This window comes from Salvelinus fontinalis, chromosome 35, assembly GCF_029448725.1.
Source record: "Salvelinus fontinalis isolate EN_2023a chromosome 35, ASM2944872v1, whole genome shotgun sequence".
In the NCBI taxonomy this organism is placed as follows: Eukaryota; Metazoa; Chordata; class Actinopteri; order Salmoniformes; family Salmonidae; genus Salvelinus; species Salvelinus fontinalis.
In genome coordinates, this window is record NC_074699.1 from 18,925,982 (window position 1) to 18,938,706 (window position 12,725).

A 12,725-nucleotide genomic window follows, 5' to 3' on the forward strand; every position below is an offset into this window, starting at 1 on the left:
CTCTATTCCAACTAAACTACTGAAAGAGCTACTTCTTGTGCTTGGGCCTCCAATGTTGAATAAATGGCTCCCTATCCTCTGGATGTGTACCAAACTCACTAAAAGTGGCAGTAATAAAGCCTCTACTGAAAGAGACAAACCTTGGCCCGGAAATGTAAAGAAAATATTAAATCTCCCATTCCTCTAATACATTTTTAGATAAAGCTGTTGCTCAGAAACTCACTGCCTTCCTGAAGAGAAATAATGTATACGAAACGCTCCAGTCTGGTTTTAGACCCCACCATAGTACTGAGACTGCACTCGCGAAGGTGGTAAATTACATTTTAGTGGCGTCAGACCAAGGCTCTGAGTCTGTTCTTGTGCTCCCAGACCTTAATGGTGCTTTCCACACCATCAATCACCACATTCTTTTAGAGGGATTGGAAACCCTAATTGGTCTACACTGACTATTTCTTGCCTGGTATAGATCTAATCTGTCTGAAAGATATCAGTTTGTCTCTGTGGATGGTTTGACCGCCGACAAATCAAAGGTAAGTTTCAGTGTTCCTCAAGGTTTCGTTCGAGGACCACTATTGTTTTCATTATACACTGAGTAAACCAAACATTTGGAACATCGTCGGGCATGGACTGTACAAGGTGTTGAAAGCATTCCACAGGGATGCTGGCCCATGTTGACTCCAATGCTTCCCATAGTTGTCCTTTGGGTGGTGGACCATTCTTGATACACACGGGAAACTTTTGAGAGTGAAAAACCTAGCAGTGTTGCAGTTCTTGCTTCAAACTGGTGCGCCTGGCAACTACTACCATACCCTGTTCAAAGGCACTTAAATGTTTTGTCTTGCCCAATCACCCACTGAATGGCACACATACACAATGCATGTCTTAATTGTCTCAAGGCTTAAAATCCTTCTTTAACCTCTTCAGTGGGGGTTTTAGCATATAAATCTTATCAATCGTGGCAAAAAAAGTGGGATGCATGACAGCAAATCCACTACACAACACAATGCTAAACCTAAACAATACATTAATTGCACTATACCTCTGCCACGCCTGGCTATCAGCGGAGCCTTGTTTGGCAAAGAAACAGTTCATGCAGCCTCATTTACTGCTTTAAAAAAAACATAGCTGATATGGCTGACTTGCTTAAACAAATGTGGTTTCTACTGACAATCGAGATGTACAAACTATGGCATAACGGGATGACAAGCGTATAAGAGGCAAGCCGTAATTTCGATAAAGACATTAATGAACGAGCTAGGACAGACGTCCTTCGTCGGCAAATTTTGTCATCAAACTTTGTCATCAAAGTCTGGCATTTATGATGATAGACAACTGGGAATAATTTTAAACTAGGAAAATAGATCCTTAATCTTAGACTTGGGAGCACACCCTTGTAGTGGTCTTAAAGGCAGCAGGCCTAACGGGGCCACCGTGGAGGCCACCACGACTGCATTTAACTGAAATTGTTGCAGAAGAAGAATGCTGTCCACGCTCTGAGTTGTTATACATGCCCTCATAGTGCGGGAGTTCAGAGCCATGCCAATAAAGTTGACCTTCTGGCTTGGTGTGAAGTTACTCTTTTCGTTGTTCATGGTAAGACCCAGTGCAGTGACGTGGTTCAGTGTCAGTGCTGTGCCCTCAGCCACACACTGACGAGGGGGGGTGCAGATGAGCCAGTCATTGAGGTAAGGAAGGATCTTGATCCCTTGTAGGTGGATGGACCTCAGGGCTGCGCTCACACATCTTGTGAAGACACGAGGAGCCAGGGAGAGACCGAAGGGTAATACCGCAAACTGGTATGCCTGACCCTGGAAGGCGAACCACAGAAAATGCCTGTGTTCCGGTAATGCAGGAACGTGAAAGTAAGCCTCCTTTAAGTCCAGGGACGTGAACCATTCCCCTGCAGCTATGGTCTGGAGAACGCTGATAGTCCGCAACATGTGAAAGGGGAGAACGTTTAGGAAAACATTGAACCATTTTAAATCCAGAACTGGACAGAAGCCTCCATCTTTATTCGGAACCAGGAAATAGGTTGAGTAAAATTCATCTTGCTGTTCTGATGTCTCAGCTGTTTTCTACGTTCAATGACCCGCTCAGCCGCAGAGTCAAAGAGCAGTCCGGGGACCACTGGGAGCTTTCTCAGCATCCGTCTGGAGTCATCAGACATAACGGCATAACGGGATGACTAGGAACGGGCAACGCAAAACAATATGGGCTGGACCATATGCCTAAGGTGGATGAATGCATAGCATAACTACTGCTCTCCCCAGATGAAGCCCTGAAAGATGATGCCCACTGCCCCAGATTGGCGGAGTCAGGGTTTAGACCTGAGCCAACTCCCCGTGCTTACCGTGGGGAGCATGTGACCGGTCAGGCACCATGTTATGCGGTGATGCACACTGTGTCTCCAGTGCGCATTCACAGGCCGGTGCGCTCTGTGCCAGCGCCCTGCATTTGCCGGGCGAAAGTAAGCATCCAGCCAGGACGGGTTGTGCCAGCTCTACGCTCGAGACCTCCAGTGCGTCTCCATGGCCCAGTGTATCCGGTGCCTGCTCCACGCAACAGGCTTCCAGTGCATCTCCCCAGTCCGGTGAGACCTGTTCCGGCTCCACGTACGAAGCCTCCAGTGATGATCCATGGCACGAAGCCTCCAGTGATGATCCGTGGCCCGGAGCCAGTAGTGATGATCCATGGTACGAAGCCTCCAGTGATTATTCATGGCCTGGAGCCTGTAGTGATGATCCATGGCACGAAGCCTACAGTGATGATCCATGGCCCGGAGCCTGTAGTGATGATCCATGGCACGAAGCCTCCAGTGATAATCCATGGCACGAAGCCTCCAGTGATAATCCATGGCCCGGAGCCTGCAATGAAAATCCAGGGCACGGCGCCTCCAGCGACGGTCCCCAGTCCGGAGCCTCCAGCGGCAGTCCGCAGTCCGGAGCCTTCAGTTTCTGTTTACCTGTTTTTTGTGAAGGTTTCACTTCGATTAAAGATGTGGAATTACATGCACACTGCGCCTTGGCTCATTTATGACAGGGAGTTTAAAGATAGTGAACGTGACATGGGGATAGAAGCTGTTTAGAAGCCTCTTGGACCTAGACTTGGCGCTCCATTCTCGCTTGCCGTGTGAGAGAACAGTCTATGACTAGGGTGGCTGGAGTCTTTGACAATTTTTAGGGCCTTCCTCTGACACTGCCTGGTATAGAGGTCCTGGATGGCAGGAAGCTTGGCCCCGGTGATGTACTGGGCCGTACGCACTACCCTCTGTACTGCCTTGCAGTCTGAGGCCGAGCAGTTGCCATAGCAGGCAGTGATGCAACCCGTCAGGATGCTCTCGATGGTGCAGCTGTAAAACCTTTTGAGGATCTGAGGATCCATGACAAATCTTTTCAGTCTCCTGATGGGGAATAGGCTTTGTCATGCCCTCTTCACGACTGTCTTGGTGTGCTTGGACCATGTTAGTTTGTTGTTGATGTGGACGCCAAGGAACTTGAAGCTCTCTACCTGCTCCACTACAGCCCCGTCGATGAGAATGGGGGTGTGCTCGGTCCTCCTTTTCCTGTAGTCCACAATCATCTCCTTTGTCTTATTCACGTTGAGGGAGAGGATGTTGTCCTTGAACCACACGGTCAGGTCTCTGACCACCTCTCTATAGGCTGTCTTGTCGTTGTTCAGGCCTACAACTGTTGTGTCATAAGCAAACTTAATGATGGTGTTGGAGTCGTGCCTGGCCGTGCAGTCATGAGTGAACATGGAGTACCGGAGGAGACTGAGCATGCACCCCTGAGGTGCCCTTGTGTTGAGGATCAGTGTGGCGGATGTGTTGGTTGAGCATTTTCCTGTTTGATTATGGCGGAGTACAGCTCATTTAGTGCAGTTTTAGTGCCAGCCTTGGTCTGTGGTGATATGTAGACAGCTACGAAAAATACAGATGAAAACTACACAGCTTATCATGAGATACTCTACCTCAGGTGAGCAAAACCATGAGACTTCCTTAAATATCGTTCACCAGCTATTGTTTACAAATATGCATAGGCCACCGCCCCGCGTCTTACCAAAGGCTGCTGTTCTGTCCTGCTGATGGTGTATAACCCGCCAGCTGTATGTTCTTAATGTCGTCGTTCAGTCACGACTCGGTTAAACAAGATATAACAGTTTTTTTATGTCCCGTTGGTAGGATATACGTGCTTTCAGTTCGTCCCATTTATTTTCCAGCGATTGAACGTTAGCTACCAGAACAGAAGGCAAGGGCAGATTAGCCACTCGTCGCCTGATCCTCACAAGGCATCCTGATCTCTTTCCGTGAAACCTATGCTTACATTTCCAGCAAATCATGGGGATCTGGGCCGGGTCGGGTGTCCGTAGTATATCCCTTGCGTCCGACTCAGAAGAACTCCTCTTCCAATTTGAGGTGAATAATCCCAGTTCTGATGTCCAGAAGCTCTTTTCGGTCATAAGAGACAGTAGCAGCAACATTATGTGCAAAACAAGTTAAGAACAGCGTGAATTTAAAAAAAAATAGCATGGTAGGTTAAGAGCAAATAAGACAGCAGCCCTACCCTCCGGCGCCATCATCATACATCATTGGCCAGTAAGGAGAATTAAGTAAAACCACAAGTCCAAATCCATATCTCTGTCCATGGCTAATTTAGGAAAGGGCCAATTTTAGCTAGCCAGACACTGGAGGACAATACAAGGAGATGCAATAATTCATTTTTTTTTTCTGTCATTAAAGTTTGGCTTGATGTGATTGGTGTGAAGCCAAATCCAAACTGGCTTCCCTTGACACCTTTTGTGGTGCGCCAGGACCATTCACAGTTGAGCTCACTCAGTTTAGATTAATGCTGATTGGCTATCATTGTGTAAAAAAAAATATTAAGGGAGGCCAAATGCTTGCTGGCTTCCCTTGCATTCAATTCTATTGGCGGCAACAACATCATACTCTTTTTGACCAGACAGCGTCAGATAGTGGGGCTACACATACAGAGTCAGTGTCACGCCCTGACCTTAGAGAGACGTTTTATTTCTCTATTTGGTTAGGTCAGGGTGTGATTTAGGGTGGGCATTCTATGTTCTCTATTTCTTTGTGTTTGGCCGAGTGTGGTTCCCAATCAGAGGCAGCTGTCTTTCATTGTCTCTGATTGGGAATCATACTTAGGCAGCCCTTTTTCCCTCCTTCAGTGTGGGATCTTGTCTTTGTTTGAGTGCATGTAGTTTGCACGACGAAGCTTTTCGTTCGTTGTATTGTTTATAGTTTTTTTTTTCTTGGTGGAACATTTAAAATAAAGAATGTACGCCTACCACGCTGCACCTTTACAGTCAGGAGGAGCTGTATGTTCTTACGCCTACCACGCTGCACCTTTACAGTCAGGAGGAGCTGTATGCCAGCTGTATGTTCTTAATGTTGTCGTTCAGTCACGACTCGGTTAAACAAGATATAACAGTTTTTTTTATGTCCCGTTGGTAGGATATACGTGCTTTCAGTTCCCAATCAGACCTACAATCAGACCTACCTGGCCTACCTGGATCCAGGCAAAAACCTCATATCTAGGAGCACATTACAGATGGTTCACTTTGGCACATTAAAAAGGCAAGATGTTGAAATCAATTATCTAGCAATTATGTTCTGGCATGCTGTAGCAAAAGATCAGGGATGATAGTGCATATGATCTGAATGTTGATTATTTAATTGTATTTGTCCCTATGCATATGCCTGTTGCTGATCAAAGTATCTGTCTCCAGGGTGATCACTAGGATGCTTTCTCCGGTGAGATACTAGGATGCTTTCTCCGGTGAGATACATTCAGCCTCTTACTAATTGAAGGACAATTATGAAACACAGAGAAACGAAAGTTAAATTATTTAGTAGTTGTCATTTTTTATTGGTAATTTTTATTTTTTTTGGGGGGGGGGGGTGAATACGCACCACGGAAAAGCAAAGCAGTCGTCCCTTTTTGTTGTTGAGGCAATTGGAGTCCAACCGACATCCCCAGGTTTTAATGTCTATGCCGACATCCCACAACTTGCCACAAGCTGACGGTTCATAGCTTTATGGCACGAACCGCATAGTTATAGGATATTCATGATTTAAATAATGGCCGTGTGAAATAGCTAATGGATGTGGTTGTTTCACAAAACGTTGAACCCAGCTTTCAAAATTGTTTCTCATGGTCAATTAACAATATTCTGAAGGCCTACTCCTCGAACAAAGACCATTTCTTCTCTTATTAGTTATTCACAAATTTTTTGGAATACATTTCAACTCTATATCTGGCATGGTACAGGTGTCTTTTTAAAAATATTTTTAAAGCACATAACCATGTGTGTGAGGTGTGTAGATTTGTTTAAGACTACCAAGAAACACTCTGTGCCCACTGCAGCAAAAGTTAAGGGCTGCAGAATGAGCAGTGACGCTCCTTGGTTGTACACTCTGAGTAGAGGGGCCCCCCCTTTTACTATGACAGAATGTACAGGAAATTGTGCTCTATGTGCAGAAGTGTCCAATATGAAAAAGCGTACTGAACATCGTGCAATACGAATGGGCTAATCAACTATGGGATTTAAAAGTGTTTTCTAAAGTTTATTATAATATTGTTATAAATAATGTTTGGTTATTTGTATTACTGTTGTTACCATAACTATCTAGTAATCTTTACTATTATACTATTATTTGTGCTATAAAGGGGATTAACTTAATAATGTTTCATATTGTTAACCAAATTGTAAGTCTGCTAACATTTCCTCATAAAATGTTACAAATTTTGACCATTTGTATTATTCTTCACCATCTTCTTTGCAGGACTTTCATTTTGAAGGAAAATCGCAGAGGACACTGCCTTATTCTTGCTATATCTTACTTATTCTTGCTGGCGGAATAGACACACTATCATAGACCCCCCCCCCCCCCCCCCATGCTGTTTTGTAAAACTCTTGTTTTATGTAGGCAACCTTCCAAGCTGGCTGCAAGGCACGCTGCGCAATGGACCAGGCATATTCTCAGTGGGGGATACCACATACAACCACTGGTTCGATGGGATGGCCCTGATGCACAGCTTTACATTCAATGATGGTAAGATGAGTGGAAGTGTGTCTCTTTTTTGTGATATAGAAACTCAAACAAGAGAAGTCCAATTGGAAAGCTTTTGGGCTTTTTGGTATTATGGGCTCCATGGGTTGTGCAAGTAAAAACAATTTCCAAATTTAGCAATTAAATTCACAATAGAAGTACATCTGTTTGTGTGTGTGTGTGTTTATTTCAGGTGAGGTAATCTACAGAAGCAGATATTTACGCGGAGACACATACAAAGACAACATGGCTGCCAAAATAATTATTGTGTCTGAAATGGGGACAATGGCCTACCTGGATCCAGGCAAAAACCTCATATCTAGGAGCACATTACAGATGGTTCACTTTGGCACATTAAAAAGGCAAGATGTTGAAATCAATTATCTAGCAATTATGTTCTGGCATGCTGTAGCAAAAGATCAGGGATGATAGTGCATATGATCTGACTGTTGATGATTTAATTGTATTTGTCCCTATGCATATGCCTGTTGCTGATCAAAGTATCTGTCTCCAGGGTGATCACCTTTCTTAACCACACGGTCCCAGACTTCACTGACAACTGTGGCAACAATTTAATTCGATATGGGAAGGATTATTATGCAACCTCTGAAACCAACTACATCTGCAAAGTAGATCCTGTGACTCTGGAGACTCAGGACAAGGTAACTTAAAGTTATCCCTGGCGTTGCTATCTGGATGACCATACGCATGAACACACCTGTTTTATAATCTTGTTATCTCACTAGGTGGACTACTTGAAATACCTTGCTGTGAACCTGGTGACATCCCATCCACATTATGATAAAGACGGAACAGCCTACAACATGGGGACTTCAATAGCGGAGAATGGAAAGACCAAATAGACCTTTTTCAAGTTTCCAGACACTACTGCGGGAGGTACACTAACAGTCAAAAGTTTGGACACACCTACTCATTCAAGGGTTTTTCTTTATTTTTACTATTTTCTATATTGTAGAATAATAGTGACGACATCAAACTATGAAATAACACATATGGAATCATGTAGTAACCAGGAAAGTGTTGAAAAAAATCCAAATATATTTTATATTTGAGATCTTCAAAGTAGCCACCCTTTGCCTTGATGACAGCTTTGCACACTCTTGACATTCTCTCATGAGGAATGCTTTTCCAATAGTATTGAAGGAGTTCGCACAAATGCTGAGCACTTGTTGGCTGCTTTTCCTTCAATCTGCTGTCCAACTCATTCCAAACCTTCTCAATTGGGTCAAGGTCGGGTGATTGTGGAGGCCAGGTCATCTGATGCAGCATTCCATCACTCAAATATCCCTTACATAGCCTAGAGGTGTGTTTTGGGTCATTGTCCTGTTGAAAAACAAATGATGGGATGGCGTATCGCTGCAGAATGCTGTGGTAGCCGTGCTGGTTAAGTGTGCCTTGAATTCTAAAAAAATCACAGACAGTGTCATCAGCAAAGCATCCCCACACCATCACACGTCCTCCTCCATGCTTCACGGTGGGAACCACACATGCGGAGATAATCCGTTCCCCTACTCTGCGTCTTACAAAGACACAGCAGTTGGAACCAAAAATATCACATTTGGACTCATCAGACCAAAGGACAGATTTCCACCGGTCTAATGTCCATTGCTTGTGTTTCTTAGCTCAAGAAAGTCTCTTCTTATTATTGGTGTCCTTTAGTAGAGATTTCTTTGCAGCAATTCGACCATGAAGGCCTGATTCACACAGTCTGCTCTGAACAGTTAATGTGGAGATGTGTCTCTTACTTGAACTCTGAAGCATTTATTTGGGCTGCAATCTGATGTGCAGTTAATTCTATTGAAAGTATCCTCTGCAGCAGAGGTAACTCTGAGTCTTCCTTTCCTGTGGTGGTCCTCATGAGCCAGTTTTATCATAGCGCTTGATGGTTTTTGCGACTGCACTTGAAGAAACATGAAAAGTTCTTGACATTTTCCGGATTGACAGTCCTTCATGTCTTAAAGTAATGATGGACTTGTCATTTCTCTTTGCTTATTTGAGCTGTTCTTGGAATAATATGGACTTGGTCTTTTACCAAATAGGCCTATCTTCTGTATACTACCCCTACCTTGTCACAACACAACTGATTTGCTCAAACGCATTAAGAATGAAAGAAATTCCACAAATGAACTTTTAACAAGGCACACCTGTTAATTGAAATGCATTCCAGGTGACTACCTCATGAAGCTATGCTTCATATGCCAGCAGCATACCACCCTGCATACCACTACTGGCTTGCTTCTGAAGCTAAGCAGGGTTGGTCCTGGTCAGGCCCTGGATGGGAGACCAGATGCTGCTGGAAGTGGTGTTGGAGGGCCAGTAGGAGGCACTCTTTCCTCTGGTCTAAAAAATATCCCAATGCCCCAGGGCAGTGATTGGGGACACTGCCCTGTGTAGGGTGCCGTCTTTCGGATGGGACGTTAAAACGGGTGTCCTGACTCTCTGAGGTCATTAAAGATCCCATGGCACTTATCGTAAGAGTAGGGGTGTTAACCCCGGTGTCCTGGCTAAATTCCCAATCTGGCCCTCAAACCATCATGGTCACCTAATAATCCCCAGTTTACAATTGGCTCATTCATCCCCCTCCTCTCCCCTGTAACTATTCCCCAGGTCGTTGCTGCAAATGAGAACGTGTTCTCAGTCAACTTACCTGGTAAAATAACGGTAAAATAAATAAATAAATAAAAAAGCTGATTGAGAGAATACCAAGAGTGTGCAAAGCTGTCATCAAGGCAAAGGGTGGCTACTTTGAAGATTTCAAATATAAAATATGTTTGAGTAAACAGTTTTTGGGGGTTACTACATGATTACATATGTGTTATTTCATAGTTTTGATATCTTACCTATTATTCTACTATGTTTGTCCAAACTTTTGACTGGTACTGTATATCTTCAAAAAGATCACGTTGTCTCTCTTTTTATGTTTGAGTTAGTTAATTCCTAGTTACAGGGGTATCACCAGTCCCTGTAAGGTTGTTTCTCCCTTTGACTTGATCACTGTCCATACCTCTCGGTTGTCATGTCTAAAACAGGCACTATTTAAAAGGAAAGAGAAATCTAGCAGAGACTTCAGCGCCCCAGGAGTTAAACTTTAGACCACTGACCTTGTTACTTCTGACCGTGTAAGCTCTAAGCTTCACTGGTATCTGATGAAATGTCATGGTCTGATATAGCAGTGGTCAATACCTTTTTTATATTGGTGAAGTCATGTTTTAACACATTTGAGCAATAACCTTGTATTTTATCATCTCAAACATTTAGCAGAACCATTTACCCATCACCTATCTGGGGTTTGTCTTACTACTTTACACCATGGATGGAGAAGTATCCTGAGCCTGATGCAGATCTTTTTCACCAAACATTACAAATAGCTGTAAATGGTTGTAAATTCTCAGTTTATATGTTTAATCAGATAAGGCCAATGCTTTTCCAGCCTTGAAGAACCTTGAGGTGATCTGCACAGTGCCCTGCCGCTCCCTCCTCAGCCCCAGCTACTACCACAGCTTTGGCATGACTGACAACTACTTCATCTTCATTGAGCAGCCATTCAAACTGGACATCCTCAAGATGGCCACAGCATACATGAGAGGGGTCAACTAGGCTAGTTGTCTGAAGTTTTGCCCTGAGGAAAATGTAAGGGTTATAAGACTCATTTTCTTTGGCAATGAATTTAGTGAGTCCAATGTAAGAGCAAGTACATTGTTGTTTTTTCCATTGCATGGAAATTACATCCCTTTGTGTTTTCAACTTGACAAATCCTGATTCACCTGATCGACAGAAAGACAGGCAAAGAAGTGGGCATAAAGTACCACAGAGGCAATGATAGTGTACCATCATGTGAATGCCTTTGAAGAGGATGGTCATGTCATCGCCTATGAAGATCCCAGCTTGTACAACATGTTCTACCTAAACGTGTTAAAATAACAATCAAAGACCTCAGCAATGTCTGTGCCAAAGTGCAAAAGATTTGCCCTTCCTGTACAGACTGACAAGGTAATGGTTTGCAACTGATTACCATCTTAACCTTTTAAACATTGCCCTCAACTAATGAGTAGTCTGTCACGCCCTGACCATAGAGAGCTGTTTATTCTCTATGTTGGTTAGGTCGGGGTGTGATTTAGGGTGGGTTATCTAGGGGAATTGTATTTCTATGTTGGCCTGATATGGTTCTCAATCAGAGGCAGATGTTTATCGTTGTCTCTGATTGGGGATCATATTTAGGTAGCCATTTCCCCATTGTTTTTGTGGGATCTCGACTATGTTTGTGTGTAGTTGTGGTCTGCACTGCATGTAGTGTCACGGTTCATTTATTAGCGTTTTTGTGCTCTAAGTTCCTCTTCTAAATAAAGGATGGAAACATACCACGCTGCGCCTTGGTCCAATCTTTATGACGAGTGTGACATAGTCAACTGTTTCTATAATGTTGTGAACTGTTTCTGAAGGTGATTGATGTTGGTGATGATATGGTGAAACTCCAATACACAACAGCCAGCGCAGTGAAAGAGAAAGAGGGTAAACTACTCTGCCAGCCAGAGGTGCTTTGTGACGGTAAGACCAAAACTTGTATTGCTCAATGTTCTGTTAAATTCTTGTGCCATATAGACATTCAAAATGCATACCAGCCCAACATTTTGTTTAACAATATACTTGTGTTGATTTTGTTGTTCAGTCCCAAAATCTACTACCCAGGATAAATTATGACTTCAATGGCAAGAAGTGCAAATTTGTCTACATGACTTGTGTTGCAATGTCAGCAGTGGCAACTAAGGTAAAAGTCCCTGGGATTTTAATTTAGGCCTTTCTGAACATAACTGCATGTGTTGCTTATCTAATATTTTGTTAACTATACTTAACTTTTATAAATAGATCATGAAGTTGGACACTGAGACAACGGAGAGGACTGAATGGAGAGAGGAGAACTGCTGGCCATCAGAGCCTGTGTTCATTCCAAGACCCAACGGAGAAGGAGAGGATGATGTTGAGATTGCTTTACATGGTCCTCAAATCTTAAATATATGTTGATTAGAATGGCCAGACATTCACACTGTATGCTGAATAAAGTTATAATTTCAATGAAAGTATGTCCATCATATTGCACCTACAAAATGTCTCTTATGTCCAGGTGTGGTCTTGACAACAGTCATCAACTCCAATCCAGGGGAATATGGCTTCATCTTAGTGCTAGATGCAAAGTCTTTCAAGGAGGTAGCTTGAGCATATGTGAATGCAGAGCTTCACATGGACATGCATGGATACTTCATCCCAAATGAAAATTAGTCTGACAAAGCAATTATTTTACGCAGAGTAGTCTACTACCCTCTACAAAGAAATATACACTATGGGAAACAATAGGGATAGTATTAGAAACTCTAAATACCAAAGTGCCTTGTAAATATTGTTGTATAAACAATGTGCTAGTATTGCTACATTTTGCACAACACATGATGTGAGCAGTTATCTAAGGACTAATGCCAGTGTAGTCTGGAGTCATCTCAAGGGAAACCATAATGGATATCCTCAAAAGCATCTACCTATCAATATACCATTAAAAATGTTAGGTAGCAAAAACATTTTAATTATATGATTGGTGTGTTATATATTTACGTAAGATTTTTTATGTTTTTTTGTCCTGTATAGG

General features: G+C 43.1%; 1 pseudogene; it reads left to right on the plus strand.

Moving 5' to 3' along the window:
* Positions 1 to 2,656: 2,656 nt before the first annotated feature.
* LOC129834129 (beta,beta-carotene 15,15'-dioxygenase-like) lies at positions 2,657 to 12,364 on the plus strand (annotated as a pseudogene).
* The last annotated feature ends 361 nt before the right edge of the window (positions 12,365 to 12,725 follow it).